Source organism: Haematobia irritans, chromosome 2 (assembly GCF_050003625.1).
Source record: "Haematobia irritans isolate KBUSLIRL chromosome 2, ASM5000362v1, whole genome shotgun sequence".
Taxonomy (NCBI): Eukaryota; Metazoa; Arthropoda; class Insecta; order Diptera; family Muscidae; genus Haematobia; species Haematobia irritans.
This window is the reverse complement of record NC_134398.1, coordinates 56,237,080-56,257,492: the sequence shown is the minus strand read 5'-3', so window position 1 is coordinate 56,257,492 and position 20,413 is coordinate 56,237,080. Positions and strand designations below refer to the sequence as shown.

Below are 20,413 nucleotides of genomic sequence, written 5' to 3'. Positions count from 1 at the left end.
CCGAATGTCTGTCTGTTGATGTATTTTTGTGTGCAAATTCCAGCTCGCAGTTGCAATCTGATCATCCCCAAATTTGGCCTATGGTGTTTTTTTTTTTTGGCTCAAAGACGATCCCTATTGATTTAGGAAAAAATCAGTTCAAATTTAGATATATATTTATAATCGATCTTGTCATAAAGGACGTATTTATCAACCGATCTTCTTAAAAATGGCTCAAGAGACCAGAATTTCATATTTATTTGCTTCAACTTTTGTAGAATGAGTACAACTCATGGTATTGTCAAGTATGACACATTTGGTTGAAATCCGCTCTGATTTAGATATAGCTATAAAATATATCATAAATATTCATATGACCACCAGAAGCCAACATTTCATTCTAATTCACTTGACATTTTGCACTGAGAGCATAATTAACATTCTAGCAAAATGTGCCAAATTTGCTTTAAATCGGTTAATGTATATAGAAATATGGTAGAATATTTCATATTTTATGCACACGGATGGATTTTAGTTAATTTAATCAGCGTGTACAAAAAGTCAAGGAAACTTTCTCATATTGGATCAATGTTAACTAAAACATAATAACTGTCATGAACTAAAATAGAGTTTACTTGACTTTAATACCTGGAGGGTTCGCTCTTGTTGAGTGTAAGTTTATAAATGTTTTGATGAAATATTCTAATGTTATAATGTTTTCTCATGCTCTTTTTGTACGTTTATAAATAAAGCCCGTTAAGATTAAATTTAAAATTAAAACTTCATCTTATTTGTTTCCAAACGGTAGGATATTGACCCGTTTTAAGACAATATTGTATGGATTCCTAAACAAATGAACAAACATTACATTGAGACTCAGCATTGAACGCACGATTACAGCTAATTATAAGTTCGACTACACCAAAAATCATTCAACGTCTTTTTTCTGCAATAATTTAAATAATTGCCATGGGCAAAAATGTAAACGAAAAGTAATTTGTTAATTAAACTTAAAGCCATTTTTCCATGCGTTAAACAAATTTTCTTGCTAGAGCACTTCTAAGAGAAACGCATAGAAAACAATGAGTTGATATTAGTCCTTGTGGAAAATCGTATACTAGGCATAGTCAAAAGGAGTGAACGACTTCAACAGAGGGAAAGTTAACAAAATATTGCACATTAACACATACAGAACCATTGAACCCAACACGTTTTCACATATGTCTAATGTCAACTGCATTGTTGTAACAAAGTTGTTAGAACAAACAATGGCAACGGCAACGTGGGAAGAGAAGGGGGAGAACAACAGCAGCCCCTTTCAGTACCCATAAGTTTAGTAACAAAATATCTAAAAACTTCTCATGGGGAGCAGAAGGCAAGCGGCTCACCCGATTTCGAAAAACAGAAAACTTTCCAAAGATTGTCGAAAAGTTTGTCCTTTGACACTTTCAAAGTAGCAAACATGGTACGGAATTAAAAGTCTCACAAAAACAAAAAAAAAAAAAAAAACAAACAAACAAGACAAACAACGCACGATTTTGCACGTACTTTTTTATGCATCACAGTCGTTTGCTTTTGACTGGTGTTTGGTGGCATATGTCTCCCGCCGCATGCTCTAAGACCGCATTACCCACAAGATACGGTAGCACCCTTCTTGGGAGATACAATTACATGACTGCATGTTAACGAGTACCGCGGTATTTTAATTTAAACGTTATGACTTTTCACTCATGGACCTCAGATAGGCAAGGAATTCTACAGTGATCGAAATAACTATAGGTACAAAACAGTGGCGTATAAAATGATAGACAAAATTCATGGTGACCCTGGAAATTTTCCAAAATAGACTTAAGCAATCGTTTAGTCCTTATAGTTATTTTACCTGTTCACTTATACATATGAGTAAGTGATTAGGTAAACTAAGCATATCCCAAAAACAGAGCTGCCATAAAAATAGTTTGGATACCCAAATTCGGATATATTAAAAATTTGAATCACATTCAATGAATTTTACATGGGCTTATCATAGGACAGAAGTACACCGTTTATGTGCTTTGGAAGTTCATTTAAACGAAAAAACTAAAAAAAACTAAAAAAAAAAAACAAGTATATACGGCCGTAAGTTCGGCCAGGCCGAAGCTTATGTACCCTCCATCATGGATTGCGTAGAAACTTCATCTAAACACTGCCATCCAAAATCGAATTACTTAAGTTGCGGTAACGCTTGCCGATGGCAAGGTATCTTAAAACCTCCTAACACCATCTTCTAAATTGTATGTAAGTCCATATGTGGTATATATTAAATCAAAAAAGATCGATCCAATACTTATATAAATCAGTTTGAAAAGTAGACATAAAATTTTGACAAAATTTTCTACAGAAATAAAATTTTAGCAAAATTTTCTATAGAAACAAAATTTTCACAAAATTTTCTATAGAAATAAACTTTTGACAAAATTTTCTATAGCAATTAAATCTTGGTAGGTTTTTTTTGGCTCGAGTGGCAACCATGATTATGAACCGAATAAAATTTGAACAAAATTTTCCATAGAAATAAAATTTTGATAAAATTTTCTAGAAATAAAATTTTGACAATAGTGAAAATTTTATTATGAACCGAATAAAATTTTAACAAAATTTTCTCTAGAAATAAAATTTTGACAAAATTTTCTATAGAAATAAAATTTTGACGAAATTTTCTATAGAAATAAAATTTTGGTAGATTAATTTTGGCTCTAGTGGCAACCATGATTATGAACCGATATGGACCAATTTTTGTGTGACTGGACCAATTTTGGTATGGTTGTTAGCGACCATATACTAACACCACATCTGGAGAATGTTTTATATGGGGGCTATATATAATTATGGACCGATATGGACCAATTCTGGCACGGTTGTTAAAGATCATATACTAACATCATGTTCCAAATTACAACCGGATTGGATGAAATTTGCTTCTCTTGGAGACTTCGCAAGCCAAATCTGGGGATCGGATTATATGGGGGCTATATATAATTATGAACAGATGTGGACCAATTTTTGCATGCTTGTTAGAGACCGTATACCAATATCATGTACCAAATTTCAGGCGGATCGGATGAAATTTGCTTCTCTTTGAGGCTCCGCAACCCAAATCTGGGGATCGCTTTATATGGGCGCCATATATAATTATGGACCGATGTGGACCAATTTTTGCACGGTTGTTAGAGACCATATACCAATACCATGTACCAAATTTCAGCCGGATCGGATGAAATTTGCTCCTCTTTGAGGCTTCGCAAGCCAAATCTGGAGATCGTTTTATATGGGGTCTATATATAAATATGGACCGATGTGGACCAATTTTTGCATGATTGTTAGAGACCATATACCAACACCATGTACCAAATTTCAGCCGGATCGGATGAAATATGCTTCTCTTAGAGGCTCCACAAGCCAAATCTGGGGATCGGTTTATATGGGGGCTATATATAATTAACGACCGATATGGACCAATTTGTCCATGATTGTTAGAGACCATATACCAACATCATGTACCAAATTTCAGCCGGATCGGATGAAATTTTCTTCTCTTTGAGGCTCCGCAAGCCAAATCTGGGGATCGGTTTATATGGGGGCTATATATAATTATGGACCGATGTGAACCAATTTTTGCATGGTTGTTAGAGACCATATACCAACACCATATACAACATTTCAGCCGGATCGGAAGAAATATGCTTCTGTTAGAGGCTCCACAAGCCGTCCGACCTACATCGATAACAACTACTTGTGCCAAGTTTCAAGTCGATAGCTTGTTTCGTTCGGAAGTTAGCGTGATTTCAACAGACGGACGGACGGACGGACGGACGGACATGCTTAGATCGACTCAGAATTTCACCACGACCCAGAATATATATACTTTATGGGGTCTTAGAGCAATATTTCGATGTGTTACAAACGGAATGACAAAGTTAATATACCCCCATCCTATGATGGAGGGTATAATAAAAAAAAAAAAAAAAAACAAAAAACACTAATTTCACTTTCTGATTTTACCAATATTTTTATTACACTTTTATTTTCTTTTATATATAATTTGTTTTCAGTTTGAAACATTTTTCTCTCCGACCGAGATTTGAACCTCGTTTTGTTGCCACCATAACAGAACGCCTTCGTATACTCAGCCACAAACGCCATCGAATTAAACCTATATCAATGTTGTACATTTTAAGCAAATCGGAAAAAAATCCTACCTGACTTAAAATATCTCTAGATTTCAGATAATAATTGCTCATTTCATACTCTCTAAACTTACTTGAGATCGGTCCAAATGAGGCCTCTATCAAATCACTACACAGAAAAAAAAGTAAACTACATTATGGGAAAAATGAATTATCTCGTGCGAAAATTGAACTAATTATATTCCAAATTTTGAGATTCATTAAATTAATGACATTTTTGGATTTTTAATTCCATTTACGAAATGCATCTTTCTCGAAAAGAAAAAAATGAACTACAAATAAAGAAAAAATCTTAAGCGCCAGATCATTCCCATTCATTTTAACTACGCTATAGTTCATTCTTACTATTACTGAGAAGTGTACGTAACACTTCTTCTGTTTTAGTTAGAATTGAACTAATTTGTATGTCATTAGGGAAAATTTATTACAAAAATTTTAAAAATAAACTAAAACTAAATAAAATTTTTCAATAAATATTAGTTCATTTTAGCATCAGTTTTACAATAGAGTTTTTTTTTCTGTGTACACGATACATATTAAATTTGACACATCTCTTTACAAACCTAAAATATGTTTAGATATAAAATAAAACTTGCGTGTCCTCACTAAGTCAAATTGTGGCTTATCACAATGGACTGAATAGTCTAAGTGAACCTGAAATTTAATCGGGCTGCCACTTTAACCTAACCTTTAATTGTGGCTTGGGCCCTAAAGAAATCACATCGGGAATTGGTCTTCATATCAAAACATGGACCGCCATAACAAAACATGGACCGATATATACACTGAAAAAAATATTGTCGTCAGGTCAAAGATTTCAAGTCTTTAAAATACGAATTCAAATTTTGCTTAGCATAGAAAACGCATTTCTCTAATATAAAGTTTTTTTTCCTTGTCCAAAAGTCGGTAAAATTATAATTAAGTGATTTGACTTAAAAATGGGTATCATAACATGAAAGAAAAAATGTTTGGGCCAAGGTCAACTTGACTTTAATAATTCAGAAAAATTCTTTAAATTGAATGAAATTGTCTTTAAATTTGTTGTCTTTTTGCATCTTGACTACAAAGCAAAAAATCGTTCAAATATAGGACATGTTTTTCCACACTTTATTTTAAAGAAGTTTTTTACTTAAAACATAGCATAATTTCTACTGGAAGTCGAGTCCTAATTTGGAAAATAAAGTTGCCGTTAACTCGTTTTTAAATACATTATATGAGTACACCCAAAGAATTCTCTTCGTTAAATTTACGAAACATTCTTCATTAACTATTCTTCATTAAAACAACAAAATTTTCAATCATTTTCGTAAAATTTACGAAGAACAAATTTTACACGAAACGTTTACGAAATATTCTACATTAACTTTTCTTCGTAAAAAGTACGAAACATTTTCATGAAATTTTATTGAAGTTGTAAAATTTTCGTTCCCAAGATTTAAGATTTCAAATCAAGACTTTATTTTATAATTTTCTTGCACACTTACAAGAGATGTTAATGATTCCTCTAAAACTCAAACAAAAATGGTTCTTATAAATCCAGAATCTGATATAGTCTTCATAGGTAAAATCTTTAAATTTATCTTCGTGAAGTGTACTGGTTGAACTGCTCTGCTTGATCTGTCCTCCAACCCTCTGAAATTTCAAAGGAAACCCTAATATTTGATTCATGGTGGTGGGTGTTTAAGATTCGGCCCGGCCGAACTTACTTGTTTTATACTTGTTTTCTTTCTAAAGGTTCAAACATTTTTCACAAAAATACAAAAGTTTTTCATATAAATTACGAAACTGTTTCATAAAAAGTACGAAAGCTTTTCATAAAAAGCACGAACGTTTTTCATAAAAAGTACGTCACTGTATCATAAAAAGTACAAAACTATTTTATAAAAATACGATCATTTCTCATGAAAAGTAAGAAACTTTAACATACAACTATGAAGAACAAATTTCGTTAAAAGAAAGTAACATTTCGTTCCATTAATGAAAAGTTTCTTAGGTTGTAAAACAATGACAACTGTCGCAATTTAAAAAGAAAAAAATAAAAAACAAAAACAAAATAGTAGTCTACCATACACCAATTATATTGTTCAATATTTATTAATGTAGGAAACTGTTCCTCCTACATAAATCGAATCTCTTATACTCGAATTTTAGGTAGAATTTTTGATTTGGCAAACACCCAGAAAAAAGTGACCACTTCTTTAAGTTAAAATGAACTCATTGTGAAGAAAGTTGAACTTCGTATAGCGCCAAAGACATTTTTATTTGTTTGAACGATGTGATTTTCGTAGAAATTAGGTATAATGCATTCCATATATTAGTTAACATTTTCCTATATTTATGTACCACTATACTACAGAATGAAAAAATTTAACTGATTTGAATTCATTTATGGATTGATTTTATTGAAATTTTTTCATTCATTTGGACAAATCTTACGTATTTGTGGTAAAACTTTTACTTCATAATTAGAACTGCTTGCCTTCGTTTTTAAATACAATTTTATTTATTTATATAAGCAATTTTATCTTCAATAAAAGACATGTTTTATTAATATATTGAATATATTTATTAAGAATCAACAGCATCGACTGTCCTTGAAATATTATTTTATTATTCCACTATTTCCAATTTCCATGTGATATTATCAACTGTAAAACGCACTTTTTCATCTTCTTCTTGTACTTTTCACTTTTAATAAGTTGCTTCCTAACGATTTTGTCCTCCTTTTACAATTTCAATACCTACAAATATAAAAAATGATAAAACATTTTTGTTACAAAAGGTTAGCGTCACTGAATATTACCTGATATTTGAAGATTCCAAAATGAAGACATATGAAAGGGTTGTTATTCTGCTGGTGTTTTCTTCCTTTATACACCATCACGAAATTGATAGATTTATTTTCAAAAAACGAAAAATTCTCACTAATTTAAAATAACAAATATTGTATATATTTTATTTGCTATTTATTATATTATTTTACCATATTATTTTTTTAACAATCTCTCCGTATACCACAGCAACGCGATTCCAACTAAAAAAACAAACCACGCGCAAACATATCGATTACACCCACGCGCAAACACATCGATTACGATGACAGGTATCGATTACAGGTAGACAATAGAAATATAGGAAAATTTCCTATATTCTAACAAGTTTGTTTCCTTAAGTTTTGAAAGGATTGCATACTTCTTAGTACGAATGAACTAAAATATTTTTCTAAGCCAAGTGTTGTTCGTATATATGAAAAAATTTCTATTATAAAGGAAGTCGCACTTATCATTTTATAAGAAATTGTACTAATTTTGAGGAAACTTGTTTTTAGTTCGTTTTTTGTTTATTTTTACGAATGCTTTGTTATCGGTGAATAAAATTTTCTTGTTCAGTAGGAAATTCTTATACCCAGCGAAGAAAACAGTATGAGTAAAATTCCATGCCTTATTCTAGTTAATGAACTATTCCTAACTGCTTACAGTTTAGGATTTTTTTATTGAAACGAGTAAATTTTATTATTTTTCACAAAAATTTACTTTAATGGAAATAAAATGGATAAACTATGTTGATGAAAAAATTTTCCTTTAGTTTCGAAGGCACTTTTTTCTGGGTGAAGTTGAAATCTGGCGATCGATTCACGCTTGAATCACGTGAATCGTGAACAAAATCCAAAGCAACTTTCGCGAAAGTGCGTGAATAGGACTAAAATATATGTTATGTCGTGCGTGAGCGTGCGTGAGAAATAGAATCGTTTCGTGAATGTGCGTGAATAAAATTTCTGCAAAATCACGCTCACGAAAAAATCAAGATTTAAATCATACTCGTATGTTAACTGAAATTAATTTAACTCTCGAACTATATTTTATTCTTGAATTTTGTTACCTCTGTTGAGTCTTTAAAAGTAGTTCGTGCGTGAGCGTGAGTCTTTAAAAGTAGTTCGTGCATGAGCTTGCGTGAGTACTGCCTTTCATTACGTGAATGTCCGTGAGTGGGGTTGGGTACCACACGTATCGTGCTTGAGTGTGCGTGAATAAACATTTTGCTTCGGGAATGTGCGTGAGTGTGAGCGAAATTTCAGTCACGCGCACGCCTCTACTACGTACGAAAATTCAACCGGATCGAATGAAATTTGCTCCTCCAGAAGGCTTCGCAAACCAAATCTGGAGATCAGTTTATATGGGGGCTATATGTAATATTTATGGACCGATATGGACCCTATTTTGCAAGATTAGTAGAGAGCATGCGCAATTAGATCCGATGAAATTTGATTTTCCAGGAAACTCAAAAAAATATATATCTGAGGACCTGTTTATATGGAGGTTATATAATTATGGACCGATATCGTCCACTTTTTGCATAAAAGGTCATATATTGGCATCCGGTATCAAATTGCAACCGTAGCGGATGCATCTTTAGGATCGGTATATGTACAAGCTATATAGTTATGAATCAATATAGACCAATTTTATCATGATTGTTAGAAGGCATATACTACCATCACATACAACATTTCAACCAAATCGGATGAAATTTGCTCCCAATCCAAATCTGCGGATTGGATTATATGTCGGCTATATATAATTGTATGAGCGTGATTAACTAAGCAAACTAATTAATTTTCTGTTCATTAACGGAAAGTTCCGTACTATTAACGAATATTTTCATGCTTTTAATTAAAATTGATTCGTTATATGAATGAAACGTTTTCGTTGGTTCAATTTAAACATTTCTGATCGTGACTGTGAGCCTTTAAAAGTTTTTCGTGTCTGAGTACAGATTTTTTAGCGTGAGTAAACATGAGTCCTACCAAAAATATCGTGTGTGCGTGAGTTACATTTTTCGTCGTGTGTGTGTGAGTAAAATAATAGCACACCTCTATCCAACTAGACCATTTGCCAAATTTCTTTAAAATTGGTAGAAATTCCGTGCACCAGAAAAAAAAGTAACTTGCTGACGGTACAACTGTCTCGTGGCCCAAATCATGGCAATTTTCACTACATTAAGAAAACCAGTCATTAATTCTTATAAAATTGAACTGACTTGTAAGAAAACATTTTGTAGTATGTGTAAGTAAAAATTTCGTTAATGGTACGAAATACTGACCAAATCTGTGTAATTTCAAACTATATCAGAGTACTCCTATAACAGAGTCGCATGAACTATAAAGGAGTTCAAAATAATAATTATTATGAGATGTTGATTGATTAAAATTAAAGTACGAACTACATTTGTTTTGTGTACTAATGTTTTAGGGTACACCCTCAAAAAAAATCGCTTCTTTAACATATGTTCCAAACATATTTTGCAGGAAGCACATATATTATTGGATACTGCCGACACATTAATATGTTTGTTTTATGTGAACATATTATATGTTTGGAAGCATTTTGAGCCCAAAAATATTATATGCTTGGAAGAATTTTTCCCAAAGACGATTCTGCTCATTGCCTAACATACTCGTAATTTTCACATCCACGAAATATTTTAGTTCTTGGTACCTTTTTCTGTAATACAAATAATGTTGAAGAAATTATTCACTTTTATAATTTTTTTAAATTTTACCTTTCGCCTGCACGGAGAATCGAACCGAGCACCATACAGTTTGTAAGCCAACACACTATCCACTGGATTACGTAGCTGTTATAGTCACCAGGAGATAATTATCGTTATAAATTGCATTTATATAGCATAGTTTGCAGCGCCCACGAGCCCATGCAAACATAACATTATTTAACAGAAACATACATTTGTTTGCCACGTGGAGCAGTGGTTAGCATGTCTGCCTTGCATGTAAAGGGTCGTGAGTTCAATCCCTGCTCCGACCGAACACTTTTTTTATTTTTAATTTACACATTTATATTTATACTATATTAAATTTTTATAATGAAACTTCGAAATGTGGGTTATTAAAGATTTATAGTCAGTAACAGTGCTTGATATAAACGAAATTGGCTGATTTTTGGATAAAATATTATTGTTTTATTGCAAAAATAACAATTTTGTAACAAAAAACTGTTTTTGGTACAAAACTTTAAAATTTGGAAGGAATTCAAAAACTCTAACAAAAGAAAAACGTGGAGTCGAATATAAACATACATAAATAATTTTATAATATAAACATAAATTTAGTTAGGCGTGAACAGTTTTTTACTAGCATTTAACACCGTCGCTCTAAAATGCCTTTTATTTTTCTTTAATAATTCATTTTAAAGAAAATAAACTTTTTAAATTGTTTTAGCTGCAAAACTCGAATTTAATGCCCGCTTTTATATTTGAAGGTGTCCGTCAACTCCTCGTGGACTACTTATTAATAAAGAGGAACTAAACTTTGTTTTTATACATTTTACTGTGTAATTTTTCACTATTTCCTCCTTATTTCATTTTACTGTCCCAACTCTAAAAAGAGTATAGTGCCCTTTCGTTATTTTTATGAAGACCCCTGATTTCTTTTAATGAACCAAGAAAAAAATTGTGCCCATAATGCCAAAATGATAAACAAAACACATGTCCACACATACATAAAATGGTGCTCTCAAGGCGAAAACATATGCTGTTTGTTTTTCAAATGTCTATTCTCTTGGTTCCGAATGTCTATTCTCTTTATTCAAATTAAATAAAATTTAGACTTAAGCATATCAAATTTTTGGCCTTATCATAAAACAATTTTCCGAAACAACATACAAGCGGTTTCACAGACATTGTTCTCGTTTGATTCTTTCGCTGTTATGTTGATATCTTTCGTCAACTCTCCCGGTTTCCATCTCTATTTCTTTCTCTATACTCTCTCTGTCTCTCTGTTGAATAAAATATCACAACATATGTATGTTTAGTCGAAATTTGTAAATTTATATATGTTTGCATTCACACATATGATTTTTATGAAACATTCATGCCACAAACATAATATATTCTAACTTATTAACACAGATGTCCCAAACATTTAGTGTTAGTTTAGGAACATTACATGTTTGCACTTAAATATATTGTGTTTTAAAATTGTGCCCGAAACACGTTTTGTTTATATCGGAACATATGAAAAACATATTTTTCTAACAGTGTATGTAAAAGAGTTTTGTATTTACTTGAAAGGTCTTCTTTCCTATATTTATATGGTGTTTAGCATGTGTACATTTTTAATGTTCTATACCGTGTGATTTTTTCCTTTGTTCAAATTGTAAGTTCAATTATAAAATCACTTTTTCGATTTGTTTTCCTTGTTATTACTATTTAATGGTATTTTCTCCTTTGTCTGTTTTCATTTGTTACATATTTATTTTTGTGTCATTAATTTTCGACAAAACGTTTCTTTGTGGTATTGCATGCAAATATTGTTGGCATTCCACTTCTAGACATTTGTTGCCTTTACATATTAAATTGTTGTTTTTCGTAATTTTTATTTTGAGCACATTCACGATTGGCTGGGTAACTTTATGATTTTTGTTGGCTTCAATAATATTGTGCTAATGCATTGGTTCATATTCACTGGTTAATATTCACTGGTTTGAAAAGCAGAGCGTTAATATCATAAAAAAATTTTAATTTGAAACAATAAAGAAGTTGTAGGTTTTGGGTAAGGTAATTTGAACTCCATTCAATAAATTTGAAAATACTGAACGTTTAATACTTTCTTTTCTTTCTATGCTATTAAAAACAAATCAATAAACAGACTCGACTCAGCACATTAGTTCCGTTCTCCCAACTTTTTAATTTTGTGTTTACAAAAGACTATTGCAACGAATAACTACATATTTGCCGATCCATCATTGCAAAGCATATAGGATGGAAGACTTTAGAAACTGTCACTTTCAGTAAAATCCTCATATATCCTCCTATGCACCGGTTTCCCGATTTAACATTTTAAGGGGGTCATCCAAATTTCACAAAACCAGAAGTAAAATGTCCTGCTCTTTACTCCTTGATGTCTTCAAAAGGGCGCGCATATTCCATATCCAAATTCATGATCCATGTTTAAGGCTTAGCACACATCTTAAAATGTCTTCCGGATCAATATTATCTACTTTATATAGCCCGAAGTCGATTTTATTACACTATCGTGTATAATAACATAAGTTTAGTGAAAATTTTGTCGTGACATTATGTTATTCACTTTCTGGATCTTACAACATGCCAAATCCTCTTTATCAATCTACTCATAAATTATTAGATTGTAAATTTTGTTTCTATTGAAATAAAACCACTTACACTAAAAATGTCATCCTCTGTGGTGAGCTCCATTAAAACACTTGATGTCTTTTGTGTACGAAAATTGTCTTCATAATTCATTTGAATTTTAAATGTCTTCAAACACTTTACACATTTCCTTAGTTGTATTTGTGTTGCTTCTGTATGGAGAAGATTTTTATCTAAAGCCATAATTTAATCCCTGTCATAACATATTTACATGCATGAATGGGTTTTTACCAATATTTTGGTTGTTTTTTTTTTTTTTCTTGCACTACTCATATCTGACACATGTGCTGAGCTTATCCAAAGCAGACATGGAATAGCCCCTGCCTTTCCAAGTATGAGGAAGATCTTCTGTGTTTGCCTTTGATTTTTGCATTTTTTTTCTTCTCTCGATAATATTTTAAAATTTATACATCCTCAAACAAACACACCCCAACACACATATATGTATAGCTCAAATAAGGAAACGGATGTAAAAATTCTTGCACGCATGTGGGTGTATAAATGTACGCTTCTTTATAAAAATCGATGATAAGAACGATAACGGTGATTATAATAACCCCGTTGAATTTGAACCCTTTTCAAATTTTGCCACAAAGAATCCTGAAGAAATGGCATAAAGGATAAAATACATGGCAAATATTTCAATTTTAAGTCGGAAGGGTTAAAAATTCGCTGATAAGGAAACAATAAAAACGTGCTAAAGAAAATTGGAAGTGAAAGGCAAAGATTAAGAGGCCACCCATCCAAGTGATGGGTAGGTAGAATAGATGGATATTCGTATATATCAAAAATACCACCGAGATGATTTATGACAGGTTAGCGAGTGTGGATACTGGAATGCCAGCATAGTTGCTCATGATAAAAGCACAGAGCATACAAGCTAATGTCCAAGTCATATTTATTATCGTATTATGATATGCGAGATTGATTTTGACATTCACTTGAACCATTGAGAAGCAAAAATGTTCTGTCCTCGGTATCACTTTAATGGTACTATAATCCATTGTTTATATTGTTGGAATAATTCGGAGAGAACCATGAAACTAGTGTCTGCTGTTTATGACACGTAGAATTCCTTCAAATAATGAATATGTGCGTATATTTTTACAATGCACTGTATGGTTACACTGGTAGGAATTACATATATATGATAATTGACAAATCATATATTCTTTACAAGCCAAAAGGAATACTATTCGTGATAGAATTAAAGCTTAATGATGCAATTTCGTATACACAGAAAAATAAGTAAGGGAAGTCTATAGTCGGGCGGGCCGACTATTTCATACCCTTCACCACTTTGTAGACCAAAATTATTCAATTGTATTCCCATATACAGTAGCGTGTAAAACCGAGCACATCAATCTATGTATATAAGTATGTTTGTTTATTTGTATGTTTGCATGTTTCGGGTAAGCTCGGAAACTGCTGGTTCGATTTGCTTTAAATTTTCGGACAACATAAAGATCATATGGTGAAAATAGAGTACATCATGTGGTGAAAATAGGGTACATCATATTTTTTATCTGGTGGGAGAGGGGACCTCCCCCTTGCCCGACTTTCTCGAAATTGGACCAAAGTTCTCAGATTTTGGTGAAATTTTCAAGGAAAGTTAGAGGTGGATGGTTGCCGCATCCATTTAATGCTTATCTAGAGCATGTAATTGACGCGAAAACCATGTATTTTGTCTTTGTGAAAATAGTTTTCGAGCGGAGAAAAATGTATGCTGACAATAAACATTTGAATGGTTCTCAAATACCGCAAACATGTCCTATCATTTAAATGAGAGAATTTGAGACCATTAAATGGTCGGGAAAATCATGTACCTGACCATTAAATTTTCTTTACTTTTTTTACAGGGAAAAAAGTATTTTTATAGGTTAAGTATAGACATGCCTAGAACCATTACATGGCCATAACATACATTTTTTTCGTGACCATTTAATTTTTTAACTTTTTTGCAGCGAAAAGAATTTTATAAAAACATTGAGCAGGTACACACGATTTTCATTTTGCGCGTCAGTCGTGTGTTGATTGTTTCTTGGAATGGACGGAGAATACGGATTTACTGTGTTTTGTGTTAATTTATTTATTCAGAAGTGGCACGTGGTTTTATGTGAAGACAAAACAGGGAAGTGTAATTTTCTCAAGTGGCGTCCTTTTGTCGACGATGAAAAAAGTTTTTTCATAAAGATCAAAACATTTTAGGTTGTGACCATGTTCTTTTAACTACACGGATGAAAAAGACTGTTTTTCATATGTTTGGCTATAAACATTATATGTTTGGAACACAAATTTTTAAACACAATATTTTTGAGTGCAAGCATATAATGTTCATAAACTAGCATAACATGTTTGGGACATATATGTTAATATGTTAGAACATATTATGTTTGGGACATAAAATGTTTGTAAATATAATATGCTTGGTTGCAAACATATATTAATTTAGAAATAGCCTATAAACATATATGTGTTTAGTAGCTTGGAGGGCTATTTAACAGGGAGCGATATTGAATTAAGTTGGTGGTTGTTGCTTGTTATTACAAAATTAACATTTTATTTTTCCTTGGGCAATTGATCAGCTACTTCTTTGATCCCTACAAACTGTGTGGTCCGCTGTTCGAATCCCCGTCCGGCAAAAGGTAAAATTAATATAAAAAAAATTGAATAATTTCTTCTACAATGTTTGTATTACAGAAAAAGATGCTAAGAACTAAAAAATGTCGTGGAAGTGAGAAAGATGTGGGGGAATATACAATTAGGCAGAAACAAAATTTTGAGCATTCAGGTCGAAAACCTATGTTGTTAGCACCTATATTACCTGTTTATTTTCATAATTCATTATGATTTTAAATATATAAATAAATAAATAAAATTTTGAGCACAATATTGTTTGGGAGAATTTTTTTAAGCATATAATATTTTTGGGTGCAAAATGCTTCCAAACATATTATATGTTCACAAAATAACATATTGTTTTTTGGAAGACAACATTATTGAATTTGGATGCAAAAATACAAAATGTTTGGAACTTAGACTACCCAAACATATATTGTTTAGACCAATATGCTTTCAAACATATTATATATTGGAAGAGATCAAACATATAAATGTTTGGACAATACCCAAAAATGTATATGCTTGAAGCAAAATATGTTTGGGAGTATATGTTACAGAAGCGATTTTTTATGAGGGTGTAGATGAAAAACATTTTGAATGAATACACAGAAAAAAATATCACCAAAATATTTCCAATTAAAAAGTTAATTGAAGTTGAAAATTTTTTCAATTAATAAATTAACTGATACAATTAACTTTTTAATCATGATAGAAACATTAAGTTAATTAAGTCAATGATTGAAATTTTTAAAATGTTTAATTAAAAAATTAATTGATACAATTAACTTTTTAATCAAACTCGGAAGACTAATTCAGTTAAAAAAAGTGTTTTTTTTTGTTTTTTACTTTTTTAATTAAAAATGTATTTCAAACAATCATTTGTTAATCCAAATAAAAATTCTAAGCCAATCTAACTAAGTAATTAAAAATAGTTACCTTTTTTAATTAATAAATTAATTGCGTTTTGCAATCAACATCAATTAAATTTTTAATTGAATCAATTACAAAATTAATTGAATTTTGCTGAAAAAATCAATTAATTTTTTAATCAAGATTTTTTTCTATGCCCAATTAAAACTGTGATTGATACTATCATTTTCGTGATTGAAGACATTTCAATTAAAAAATTAATTGGATCAATTAATTTGGTGATTGAATCAGAGAAAAATTTTTTTGTGTGTACCATTACATTTTAAATCATGACCATTGTCTTTTAATTCAAACAAAATTCTTTTTATCAATATGATAACATTTTAGATGAGGACAATTATATTTTTCTTAGAACCATGTTCACTGAGCCAACATGTTACATGGTCGCCGCAAAAATAGCTCCTATCATATTATTTTGCTCTTCAAATATGATTGTGACAATCATGTTTCTTCTCCGCGTGTGCCTATACAAAGATCCGCTACTCTATTTTTCGATTTTGGGTAGGGGAGGGGGGATCTCCCTTTTGCCGCAATTTTTTTTTAAGTACAGTGAAAAATATGGGGTACATGACTTTTTGAAAATTGGACCAAAATTATCCGTTTCGTTCAAGGAAGTTTGCAGGGGCGTCTAGACAAAGATCCGCTACTTTATTTTTCCATATTTGGTCGTGAAGGGAGTACCTCCCTTTTGCCTGACTTTTTTACAGTGAAAAAACTAAAATTCTCCGACTTACTGGAAAATTACGGAGAACCTGGAGGAGCTTATGAAATTTATATGAATAACGAATTAAAGTCCTTTTCGTTCTAGGCCGCTTAGTTTAGGCGATATGGCCAAAAGAAGTTCTTCACACAGAAAAAAAAAGTCTGCTGTAAAACTGATGCTAAAATGAACTAATATTTATTTCAAAAATTTTACTTTGTTTTAGTTTATTTTTAAAAATTTGAATAAATTTTCCCCAGCCCAACGATTTTTTCTTTATTCCAAGTATGTCTCAAAAATTTTATGAACTAAATGGCAGTAAAATTTCAATGACATACAAAGTAGCTCAATTCTAACAAAAACAGAAGAAGTTTTTCGTACACTTCTCAAATATAGTAAGAATGCACTACAGCGTGGTTAAAATGGGAATGATCTGGGGTCTAAGATTTTTTTCGTTATTTTTAGTTCATGTTTGCTTTTCGAGGAAGATGCATTTCGTAAATTGTAATTGCAAATCCAAAAATGTCGGAAATTTTCGTTAATTTAAACAATCTCAAAATTTGGAATACAATTTAGTTCAATTTTCGCACAAGATTGTTAATTTTTCCATAATGTAGTTTACTTGTTTCTGTGCATATAAAAATTTAAATTTTGTTGGATTTGGGTTTCTGAGGGTTTCAAAGCTTCTCTAAGTGGTTTCACTGCAATGTGGAACGCCGTTCGGACTCGGCTATAAAAAGGAGGTGCCTTGTCATTGAGCTTAACATGGAATCGGGCAGCACTCAGTGATAGGAGAGAAGTTCACCAATGTGGTATCACAATGGACTGAATAGTCCAAGTGAGCCTGATACATCGGGCTGCCACGTAAACTAACCTAACCTAAGTTCGAGTTTAGCCGCTAAAATCAAAAATAAATCAGTAAGAAAAGTATAAAATTATACGCAAATTTATATATAACTTGATGGAGAATAGCCCACAGCAAGTTTTTTATAAAGTTTATATTGTTTAAAATGGATTACACAAGGGAACAATGGTTCCCTTGATTAAGAACTGAATATTGTTTTAAGGTTATTTGGGACGCTGAATCCAAATCTGCACTTCGTTTTTCTATCAGCTCGATTTTTTGATATATACTGTTATGTTCAAAACTAAGGTACTTCCGCTACATATACTGGAATAACTGGAATAAAACGGTTCACCATATTAAATAAAAAAAAATTAAAAAATATATATTTACATAACTATTTCTGGACCAAAACTGTGTAGTATGTAGGTATTAAGAAAATGTTTTTGTTACAAATTTTAATTTTTTTTTAACTTGAAGGATATCTCTAAAACTACTTTGAAAATTTAAAAACAATGTAAGCACGGTTTAAAGAGAACATTGTTTAGAATTTTCGAATTTTTTTAAATTTAATATCCCAGCTACAAAAGCGTATCCAAAAAAGTAGTGAACGTTTTCTTTTTGGATCCGGAAGTGGTGCAAAATTGGCACAGATGAATTTAACATGGGCTTGGTATAGGACGGATGTCCACCATTTCAGGTGTGATGCGAATTCTGTGTTTTGGATGTGAATTAAGAAAATATGTGATATTTTGACAAATAAATAAATTGTAAATTTGTTTATGATTTTTAAATGTGCGTGAAGATAAATTGTAAATTGTAAATAGCTAAGACATAAACCAGACAGATTTAGCCGCGCACCGAAAGGGTTAATTGAGTTATGCTAAGGCGACCAAAAAAATTGTTATATATATTTTGACTACTTTGGACGAATAATAAATTAACTAAGCGACAAATTTGATGAAAATAAGATCACATAGATCAAAAACGCAATAACGATTTGATATTGTAGAAATAAAACCGCACTAATGGATCCTTAATTTTTATAAATTCAGGTCACTGTGCAAAACTGCCCAGGATATTTTGGTATCAGGAGAAAGGTCGTAACGTGTACTTTCTGGCTATATATAACTTGGATGGATTAATATAAGGAAAAATGCCCCACTGTGCAATCCTGCCCAGGATATTTGCGTATCGAGAGAAAGAGCGTGACGTCTACTTTATGGCTAAAAGGTTTTTTTATTTGAAATCAGTCCAGAAAATTGTGTTTTACCCAAGTTAATAGAAAATTACGAACTATGATGAATTTAACATGGGCTTGGTATAGGACGGATGTCCACCATTTCAGGTGTGATGCGAATTCTGTGTTTTGGATGTGAATTAAGAAAATATGTGATATTTTGACAAATAAATAAATTGTAAATTTGTTTATGATTTTTAAATGTGCGTGAAGATAAATTGTAAATTGTAAATAGCTAAGACATAAACCAGACAGATTTAGCCGCGCACCGAAAGGGTTAATTGAGTTATGCTAAGGCGACCAAAAAAATTGTTATATATATTTTGACTACTTTGGACGAATAATAAATTAACTAAGCGACAAATTTGATGAAAATAAGATCACATAGATCAAAAACGCAATAACGATTTGATATTGTAGAAATAAAACCGCACTAATGGATCCTTAATTTTTATAAATTCAGGTCACTGTGCAAAACTGCCCAGGATATTTTGGTATCAGGAGAAAGGTCGTAACGTGTACTTTCTGGCTATATATAACTTGGATGGATTAATATAAGGAAAAATGCCCCACTGTGCAATCCTGCCCAGGATATTTGCGTATCGAGAGAAAGAGCGTGACGTCTACTTTATGGCTAAAAGGTTTTTTTATTTGAAATCAGTCCAGAAAATTGTGTTTTACCCAAGTTAATAGAAAATTACGAACTATGATGAATTTAACATGGGCTTGGTATAGGACGGATGTCCACCATTTCAGGTGTGATGCGAATTCTGTGTTTTGGATGTGAATTAAGAAAATATGTGATATTTTGACAAATAAATAAATTGTAAATTTGTTTATGATTTTTAAATGTGCGTGAAGATAAATTGTAAATTGTAAATAGCTAAGACATAAACCAGACAGATTTAGCCGCGCACCGAAAGGGTTAATTGAGTTATGCTAAGGCGACCAAAAAAATTGTTATATATATTTTGACTACTTTGGACGAATAATAAATTAACTAAGCGACAAATTTGATGAAAATAAGATCACATAGATCAAAAACGCAATAACGATTTGATATTGTAGAAATAAAACCGCACTAATGGATCCTTAATTTTTATAAATTCAGGTCACTGTGCAAAACTGCCCAGGATATTTTGGTATCAGGAGAAAGGTCGTAACGTGTACTTTCTGGCTATATATAACTTGGATGGATTAATATAAGGAAAAATGCCCCACTGTGCAATCCTGCCCAGGATATTTGCGTATCGAGAGAAAGAGCGTGACGTCTACTTTATGGCTAAAAGGTTTTTTTATTTGAAATCAATCCAGAAAATTGTGTTTTACCCAAGTTAATAGAAAATTACGAACTATGATAGAAATATAGAGAAAACTGGTCCACTGTGCAATCCTGCCCAGGATATTTTGGTATCAAAAGAAAGGGCGTGACGTGTGCTTTATGGCTAAAAGGTTTCTATATTCAATTCCAATCCAGAAATTTGTGTTTTGTCCAATTTTATGCAAAAATTCAAACTACGTCCGATATATAAAGAAAAATGTCCCACTTTGCAAAACTGCCCAGGATATTTTGGTATCAGGAGAAAGGTCGTAACGTGTACTTTCTGGCTATATAGTCGCTATATCCGAAAGCAACCCAGAAAATTGTGTTTTATCCAATTTAATGGAAAAATACTAACTTGGAT

At 31.7% G+C, this 20,413-nt stretch overlaps 2 long non-coding RNA genes across 2 annotated transcripts in view; both read right to left on the bottom strand.

Moving 5' to 3' along the window:
• Positions 1-20,413, bottom strand: part of LOC142227550 (uncharacterized) — a 218,280-nt gene that overhangs the window by 188,844 nt on the left and 9,023 nt on the right. The window lies entirely within an intron of this gene.
• LOC142223099 (uncharacterized) lies at positions 6,748-7,219 on the bottom strand. The gene is made up of 2 exons (XR_012718562.1): positions 7,009-7,219; positions 6,748-6,946 (listed from the first exon to the last, which is right to left on the bottom strand). It is a non-coding gene; the product is annotated as an uncharacterized LOC142223099 (long non-coding RNA).